We start from the raw sequence: 9,419 nt of genomic DNA, 5'->3' as shown, positions 1-9,419 counted from the left end.
CGAATAAAAAAATAAAAAAAATAAAAAAAGGTAGAAGATACCTAAATGAATGAATAATATACACATACATACATACATATATATACATATCATTTTGCTTATCTGGAACTGTTGGTGGAATGCTTTCTATTTATTTATTTTCACAGAGAGAGAGAGGAGGGAGAGGACAGACAGACCAACCCAGAGAGACAAACAGACAGACAGTGTGTGTGTGTGTGTGTGTGTGTGTGTGTGTGTGTGTGTGTGTGTGTGTGTGTTGATAGTCCCCTAACAATATTTGTGGGATTGATCCTTACAGTTTACCATACAGCCCTTCTCTCCCCAGTTTTATTTTATTTCATTTATTTTTGTGGGAGTGGCGAGCACGGACTCCTGACTGGAGGGACCTGGCTTTGGTAATGAGGTGGTGCTTTAGTGTAGCCTGGACCTGATGGCTTTGTGACTGACGGCATCGCTTTTCCTCTGTGACCTCAGCTCTCTCTGGAGGATGTCCCCGTGTCCCTGTGTGTGTGTGTGTGTGTGTGTGTGTGTGTGTGACTTCCCTGCGTGTGTGTGTGTGTGTGTGTGTGTGTGTGTGTGACTTCCCTGCGTGTGTGTGTGTGTGTGTGTGTGTGTGTTTCCGTGCGTGCGTGTGTGTGGGTGGTGTGTGGGTGCGTATGTGTGTGTGTGTGTGTGCATGCGTGTGTGTGTGCGTGCGTGCGTGCGTGTGTGTGACCCCACGTCTTCTGTGTGTCCATGTCTGTGTCCATGTTTGTGTGTCTATGTCTCTGTGTGTCCATGTATGTGTGAGTATATCTGTGTGTCTATGTCTCTGTGTGTCCATGTCTGTTTGTCTATGTCTCTGTGTATCTATGTCTGTGTGTGTCCATGCCTGTGTGTGATTTCACGTCTGTTTGACAAGTGTGTATGTGTGCGCTTTCAGATCTTCTTCATCTTCTCACTCCTTCACCCCCTCCCTCCCCTAACACACACACACACACATTCCCTACATCCTTCCGCCCCCCACTCCTCCCTTCCTTCCCCACCACCACCACACTAACTTCCCCTTTAACTGGGATAACCTTTAAGATTGCCCCAACACATGAACCCCACCCCCCACACACCCTCTACCACCTTCCCCGCCCCCTCCCCCAGTGTCAGTACAGGTGTTTTCAATGGGGAGCCCCCCCACCCCCGCCCATCCCCTTCTTCCCTCTCCTCCCCCTCAGCCCCCACCCACCCACAAAAAAACAGAACCCACCTTGTGAGGGCAAGCCCTCCCATTGTTCCGTTTCCTAGCCCCCCCCCCCCCCGTCCTACCTCCCTCCCGATAACCTCCCACCCTTCTCCTGAACTCTTCCCCCTCCTTCTCCCCCACCACCGCCCTCCTACTCCTCCCTTCCCCCCGCCCCGTCAACTCCCCCCCTCCCCCCCGTCCCCCCCATCTAGCTCTATACCACCCTTTCCACCCTGGTGTAGGCTCTTACACAGTGAAGGAAGGACTGAGGCTTCCTTGTTCAGTGCTGATGACTCCTCCCTTGTGTGTAGCCCTGAGAGGTCTTGATACGTGATGCCGCGTCTGGAGGGGCATCGAGCTCAATAGCTATTCACCTCTGCGTCGGAGAGGGAGGGAGGGAGGGAGGGAGGTCTACGATGAGCAGAAAACGAAGAAAATGCTAATTTTTTTTCCCTAGAAAAAGTACATTTATGAAGAAAAAAATGGAAAAGAATTTAGAAATACGGGTCGAGAGGGTGGGGGTTAAGCTGGGAAAAGAAGAAATGATATTTTTATTTATTTATTTACTTATTTTACATATAAAGAAAATAGGAATGTATAAGTGAAAGAAAACGAGGAAATGTGTGGGGTTTTTTTTTGTTTGTTTGTTGCTGTTTTTTCATGCGGTGTGGAGGGAGACAGGGAGATGGTGATGGAGGAAGGAAGGGAGAAAGACAGAGACAGACAGACAGAGAAAGCTTTTCAAACGGCTGCTTTCCGGCTTGACTCTCTCTCTCTCTCTCCATACACACACACACACACACACGAACGATGGACATAGAAGCAAAGAAACCCTGAAACCACAAACATCGACTCGGCAACACCCAAGCCCCCTTCTTCCACCACCACCACCACCCTCCCCATCCCCCTGCTCATCCCTCCCCTTCCCCAAGTCAGTCAGTCACTCAGGTTTCATTTTGCACGTGCAGTGCACGACAAGCACCAGTCACTGTGTGTCGGGGGAGATCAGAGTGCGTGCGAGGAGGGTGTGTGTGTTGTTTTGCCATGTAGCGAAAACAAATGGCGACTCACCCAAGGTACCCCCCCCCTCCCTGCCCTTTCGACAAAATGTCTGCCCTCGAATCAGGAAATGCCAGACAAGTATAATTATAGGAAGGAGGGGGGCAAGCCTTTCTTTCTTTCTTCGTCCCTCCACACCCCCACCACCACCCTCCGCACCCCTAGCCTCCTTCCTCCAGGAAGAGTGATGTTAGGAGGAAACCCAAAACAATGCCCTATGTTAATTTTGACCCCGGGGGCAATCTTGAGGTGAGGTACCACTGGCGAAAGGACACACGGTGCAAATTTAATTTTTTTCAGGAGTCACCCCACGTTGGATTTCCCCAAGCACATGCACCTTGCTTACGTCACCGATGGTTCACCGAATCCTCCATCTGTGGAAGGGGGGGCGTGTAAGTGTCGGTTCGTCTGTCTGTCGGTTTAGTTGGTCTGTATCTTCTTCTTTTTCTGCGTTCGTGGGCTGCAACTCCCACGTTCACTCGTATGTACACGAGTGGGCTTTCACGTGTATGACCGTTTTTACCCCACCATGTAGGCAGCCATACTCCGTTTTCGGGGGTGTGCATGCTGGGTATATTCTTGTTTCCATAACCCACCGAACGCTGACATGGATTACAGGATCTTTAACGTGCGTATTTGATCTTCTGCTTGCATATACACACGAAGGGGGTTCGGGCACTAGCAGGTCTGCACATATGTTGACCTGGGAGATCATAAAAATCTCCACCCTTCACCCACCAGGCGCCGTCACCGTGATTCGAACCCGGGACCCTCAAATTGACAGTCCAACGCTTTAACCACTCGGCTATTGCGCCCGTCGTTGGTCTGTATCGAATGCAATGCACGAGCTATACTTATAGCGAACTGATCGATCCCGTAAATCAGAGGACACAAGCGACCTACACACATCCGGTCCGAATTGAAAGCGAGCCGGACTCAATACTACCTCGTGATGTAGTCTGATGCGGCCAAACTACATTCCACAGAGCAGTTCTGAGACGTCTTTAATTGCCCTTCCCGCCCGCCGCGTCTTGCCACTGCATTCAATGGCTGGAGTGAACAGGCCAAAGAGGATGCATCCGCTGATCTAACCCCTATTTTTAGATCAGTGGCACGTCTGCGAAAACACTGAGGTTTGTATGCAGGTCAGGAATGCGAAAAACCTTCTGATGCGTATCCATCTGTGTTGAATAGGGGTCGAAGAGTAAATTGCCTCTTTGACATCCAGCGGCTGTTGAAATCTACGGACTTGTAGTCGTCAGTTTGACGACACATTGGCGATCTGCCCCTAAGGTCAGTTTGTTCGTGGCTGTGGTCTTTAAAGCTCCACGGACTAAAAAACATGATTGGTCCGTGGGTTGAAATCATGACTGGCTGGGTAACCGGATGGTGGGGCGCCTGTTCATGCGGCGCAACTCTTTCTGGCTCGGTCACGAAAGAAGTTCGCAAGAGTTGTGTCCCATACTGTTAACGCGCTTGTGAGACCGAAAAAGAAACGCACACACAAATACGTTAGAGGGAGATAGAGGGATGGGAGAGGAAAGAGAAAGGTATAAGCAAGGAGAGAAAGAGAGAGAGAGAGATGAGGGATGGGGAGAGAGAAGGGGGGCGGGGGGGAGAGAAAGAAATGGGTCATTGCCTTCAGTAAAACGCGCGCGCGCGCGTGTGTGTGTGCGTGTGCGTGTATGTGTATATATATATATATATATATATATATATATATATATATATATATATATATGTAGGCCCAACACTCTGCTTATATCACAGATTGACATAAGTTTACATTTGGGCCAACAGCAAAGTGAGAGTTGTACCAATGGGAAACCATTTACAGCTTAGTCTTTTGTGAAAGACTGACTCTCAAACTAGGAGGCAAAATTGCACTGGCTCTTAGTGCTGCAGCCTTGGGGGCTAGTTGGCCTTTGGGAACCATCCCAACGCCGATTATCCTAAAACCCTCTTGGCCGAGAGAGTGGGGATGTAAGCTGGGCAAGACACTCTCCACTATAATCAAATTCTAGCCCAAATAGTAGGAACAGCAGTTGCCTCCTCTGCTGTTCTGATGGTCATAGTCGGACACGACTGACTATCATATATATATATATATATATATATATATATATATATTGTGTGTGTTTGTGTGTGTGTGTGTGTGTGTGTGTGTGTGTAAGACTGCATGCAAATGCGCAATACTGAAATAAACAATGTGTGAGCATGCATACATTGCAAACGTGAATACATGAGCGTGGTTTGTGTCTGCAAGACTGCATGCAAGTGCATAATACTCAAACGGGTAACGTGCAAACATCTGTATAAATACTAAAGTAGGTCATGAGTAAAACAAACAAACGAAAGAAAAGAACAAATCTGAAAGAAAAATGTTTTTTATTCCCAACAACATTCATAAAAGGTAAGGAGAAACATCGATCCTTGAACATGTATCAGCTCTTTAAAAACAATGTAAAACAATATGTAAGTTCCACATTTTAGCACAAAATGTACGTTTGTGACACTACATAAATAAATTGTGTAAAATACACATTTATACTGGCTATTTCAACCATCTGTGGACAACTGAAAGTGATCACTGATAGTTTTCTACTGCTTTGACACAAACCACCTTTTTCTGTAAAAAGAACTTTTTTTTTGGCACAGAGAAATAAAATATCATTCTGCACAATAATCTGGCACAGGCAGTATCCGCTTTGGCACAGACAATATACTGTTTTGAGTTACAAATTTGGCACATATGGCATGGATTTAACACGTTATAAAAAATATCTTGTAGTTCTCTAAAAAATATTTATTTTCCTAAGCACCAGTTAAAACATTTTTGCTAAAAAAGTAGATCATAAAGTTATGTGGAGCATCCCTGTAAGTCTCTGAGAAGATGAGTTTCAGAATCAGTTCCCGCAGACAGTGTATGGCTACCTAAATGGCTGCGTTACAAACACACACTATGAGACCACTTGCAGAAACAAAAGAATGCAGGAGTTGAAGCTCACAAAAGAAGAAGAAGAAGAACAACAACAACAACATTGACAACAATAACAACAGCAACATGGTAGGAAGAAAAGAAGAAGTAGTAACAGTAGTAGTTGTGGTAGTAGTACTAGGCAAAGAGGACAAAGTTACAAAGTTAGGGGACAAAGGTAGGGGACAAAGGTACAAGGTAGGGGACAAAGGTAGAGGGCAAAGGTACAAGGTAGGGGACAAAGGTAGGGGACAAAGGTACAAGGTAGGGGACAAAGGTAGGGGACAAAGGTACAAGGTAGGGGACAAAGGTAGGGGACAAAGGTACAAGGTAGGGGACAAAGGTAGGGGACAAAGGAATAAGGTAGGGGACAAAGGTAGGGGACAAAGGTAGGGACAAGGTAGGGGACAAAGGTAGGGGACAGGACAAAGGTAGGGGACAAAGGTACAAGGTAGGGGACAAAGGTAGGGGACAAAGGTAGAGGACAAAGGTAGGGGACAAAGGTAGAGGACAAAGGTACAAGGTAGGGGACAAAGGTAGAGGACAAAGGTAGGGGACAAAGGTACAAGGTAGGGGACAAAGGTAGGGGACAAAGGAACAAGGTAGGGGACAAAGGTAGAGGACAAAGGTACAAGGTAGGGGACAAAGGAACAAGGTAGGGGACAAAGGTAGAGGACAAAGGAACAAGGTAGGGGACAAAGGTAGGGGACAAAGGAACAAGGTAGGGGACAAAGGTAGGGGACAAAGGAACAAGGTAGGGGACAAAGGTACAAGGTAGGGGACAAAGGAACAAGGTAGGGGACAAAGGTACAAGGTAGGGGACAAAGGTACAAGGTAGGGGACAAAGGTACAAGGTAGGGGACAAAGGTAGGGGACAAAGGAACAAGGTAGGGGACAAAGGTACAGGGTAGAGGACAAAGGTACAAGGTAGGGGACAAAGGTAAAGGAGAAAGGTACAGGGTAGGGGACAAAGGTACAAGGTAGGGGACAAAGGTAGGGGACAAAGGTACAAGGTAGGGGACAAAGGTACAGGACTGTGGAGGTCTCTTGTTGATGGCCTGTACCCCTCTCCTGGTGTGAAAGGCCAAAGCAACGCTGTTTGATAAACTCATGAGCATTCAGTGAGTGTTTGCAGTGGATCTGTCAAAGTGCCAACATTCTGTTGATATCAGTCACGGAAGCAACATGTAATGCCCAGTAGAAAGAGTAAATGATAAAATCAGAAAATGAAAGTGTGAACAGGTACTTAAAGTAAAATATGCTGAGTCAATAAATGTCATGAAACTGATAATAAACAAAACTTATGAGTCCACTCACAGTAAGTTAAATCATGAGTCTGGAAACATATCAAACCAATAGCAAACAAAACCTTGAGTCAACAAACATAATAAAACTGAACACATATTAAATCATGAGTCAACAAAATAACAAAACTCATAACAGATAAAAAAAATTTAGCTTATAAGCATCATTAAACCAATAACAAATAAAATTTAGAGTCTACAAACATAAGTAAACCAATAATAAACAAAACCATGTCTATAAACATTATTTAACCATTAATATATAAATTCATGAGTCAGTAAACATCATCACTCCAATAATAAATAATGGTGGATTAGTCTTAGGAATCAACAGTTTATAATTCACCAATCACAGAGTGCTATGGAAGCCAATTTCTTCCAAGTTTTACAAATCATTAAAAAAAAAATACACACCAAAAAACAACTTAAAAAAAAGTTTAGTTATTTCCTGAAACTCAGCTACTTTTTACCTGTCATCTATTTATTTTGACATCAGGTCTATTTTTCTGTATTCTCATAAAAGCTGTTGTGTTTGGGTTCCATATCTTACATTTTTCTGTAAATACAATGTTCCTCCATCGCTATACATGCAGTCATGAAAGTTCAAGTATCTCTACAAGTTTAATACACACATGAGTATTTCTACAAGTTTAATACACACATGAGTTTTTCTACAAGAGAAATGGGTTTTACAATGATGACAATAAATCTTCCACAAAATAAAAAAGATGTACCAATGAATACTGGAATCTTTTTACACAAAGAAAAAAGTTTATCATTTGATTGTCAACACTTTGATTGTCTTTCATCAGTTTACAAGTACAACACGTTGATTGATCATGGATACCTCTGATTATGAAAATTTCAGTGAGAGGGTTAAAGCCCTTATCTCCCTGACAATGTCTCCATTCACAACACCACACGAAAAGGGAACTGCAAAACCAGTCTCAAAACGCAGACACCTTCCCCCTAACCCCCTCCTCTCCTACTTTCACTTTCACTTTCACACACACACACACACACACGAGCGCGCATGCATGCACGCACACACGCACACACACACACACACACACACACACACACATGCGCGCACGCACACACACACACATACACACAGCTTTGGAATTTCTGAGGACAAATGAAATTCTGAATCACACTTCCTCCATATAGTTTTTTGTTTTTTGGGTTTTTTTGGTTTTGTTGGCTGTGACTTCCAGATTCAATTGTATGCACATGTGGGCTTTCATGTGTATGACCATTTAAACCCCACTATGTGAGCAGTCATACTCCGTTTTTGGGTGAGTGCATGCAGGGTATGTTTTTGTTTCTATAACCCACTGAATATTGACTTGGATGATGACATCTTAAACGTGCGTATTTGATCTTCTGCATGCGTATACACATGAAGGGGGTTCAGGCACAAGCAGTCTGCACGTATGTTGACCTGGGAGATCGGAAAAATCTCCACCCTTTACCCACCGGGCGCTATGTGGCCAGGATTGGAACCTGGGACCCTCAGATTGAAAGTACAGCACTTTAACCAGTTGGCTGTTGTGCCCGTCACTTGATTTCATCATAGAAGCCACATATACATACATACATAACCAGTAACGAGCACTCCTATTTCATTTTTGTACACCAAGACATGTACAGCCACATACACTCAATGATGGACATTCTTATTTTTCATTTTTGCACATCAACTGATCAAGGAAAATACAAGAGCAGATGCATGCAGACATATACAAAACATGGTCAAGAGAAGAAAAGCAAAAAAAAGCAAAAAAGAAGAAACCTCAATCAGAACCAGACCATCAACAACAGGTTAACAAAACAACACACACTGCTAATTATTTACTAAACTTTCTGACTTAGAGCCATACAATGCGTATCACATAAAAAAACCGAAATGCTGATATTCTTTGCACAGTTTCAGTTTCAGTAGCTCAAGGAGGCGTCACTGCGTTCGGACAAAACCATATACGCTACACCACATCTGCCAAGCAGTGTCTTTGCACATTGGAAATGTTAACCCTTCCCCATGAAACAACTGCAGACAGAGGTTGAAAAAAAAAAGAAAAAAAAAAGAAAAAAAAAAGAGCACCCTTGTTTCTCATTCCGTGAAGACATAAGAACAATGATGCGACACAGCACCTCCTTCTCTCACCTCATTGTCTTCAAGTCATTTCAGCAATGACTGTTAAAACCTCCCGGGCAGTGAATGCTGCACGGTGCTGAATGGGTTAAATCAACACTGAATGTGTACCTGTGTTCGGTTCCTCCACAACCTGACTTCATATGACTCAAGAGGTCAACTATTTTAACTCTTTTGACTCGAGAGATGAACTATCTTAACTCTTTGATCAACTATTTTAACTCTTCTGACTCATGATATAAACTATTTCAACTCTTCTGACTTAAGAGATCAAGTATTTTCAACTCTTTTGACCCAAGAGAGCAATTATTTTTTTTAACTCTTTTGACTCAAGAGATCAACTATCTTAACTCTTTTGACCCAAGAGAGCAATTATTTTTTTTTAACTCTTTTGACTCAAGAGATCAACTATCTTAACTCTTTTGACTCAAGAGATCAACTATCTTAACTCTTTTGACTCAAGAGATCAACTATTTTAACTCTTAGTTCTTAACTCACTAAGCCCTGCAGTTGGGCATTGCTCTGGCGTCGTCTCATTTAAACAGTTCTTTCCTACATTTAACTACAAGGAAAGGGAACCACCCTCTACTGTATCTATGGATGTGTCCACACATAATTTGGAGGAAAAGGAGTATATTTTCTGTGGGTTTTTTTTTCCTGCATCATTGTGGCGTGGAAACCTGCCCAGGCTGTAAACTCCCCAGGGTT

General features: G+C 43.8%; 1 long non-coding RNA gene across 1 annotated transcript; it reads left to right on the top strand.

Annotated features, from left to right (window-relative positions):
* Positions 1-4,652: 4,652 nt before the first annotated feature.
* Positions 4,653-9,025, top strand: LOC143276377 (uncharacterized). Its single transcript, XR_013053573.1, has 2 exons — positions 4,653-5,595; positions 5,704-9,025. It is a non-coding gene; the product is annotated as an uncharacterized LOC143276377 (long non-coding RNA).
* Positions 9,026-9,419: the final 394 nt, after the last annotated feature.

The sequence above is a fragment of the Babylonia areolata genome, chromosome 32 (genome assembly GCF_041734735.1).
Source record: "Babylonia areolata isolate BAREFJ2019XMU chromosome 32, ASM4173473v1, whole genome shotgun sequence".
Classification (NCBI taxonomy): domain Eukaryota; kingdom Metazoa; phylum Mollusca; class Gastropoda; order Neogastropoda; family Buccinidae; genus Babylonia; species Babylonia areolata.
The sequence above is the reverse complement of the archived record's forward strand: the minus strand, read 5'-3'. Positions and strand labels throughout refer to the sequence as shown.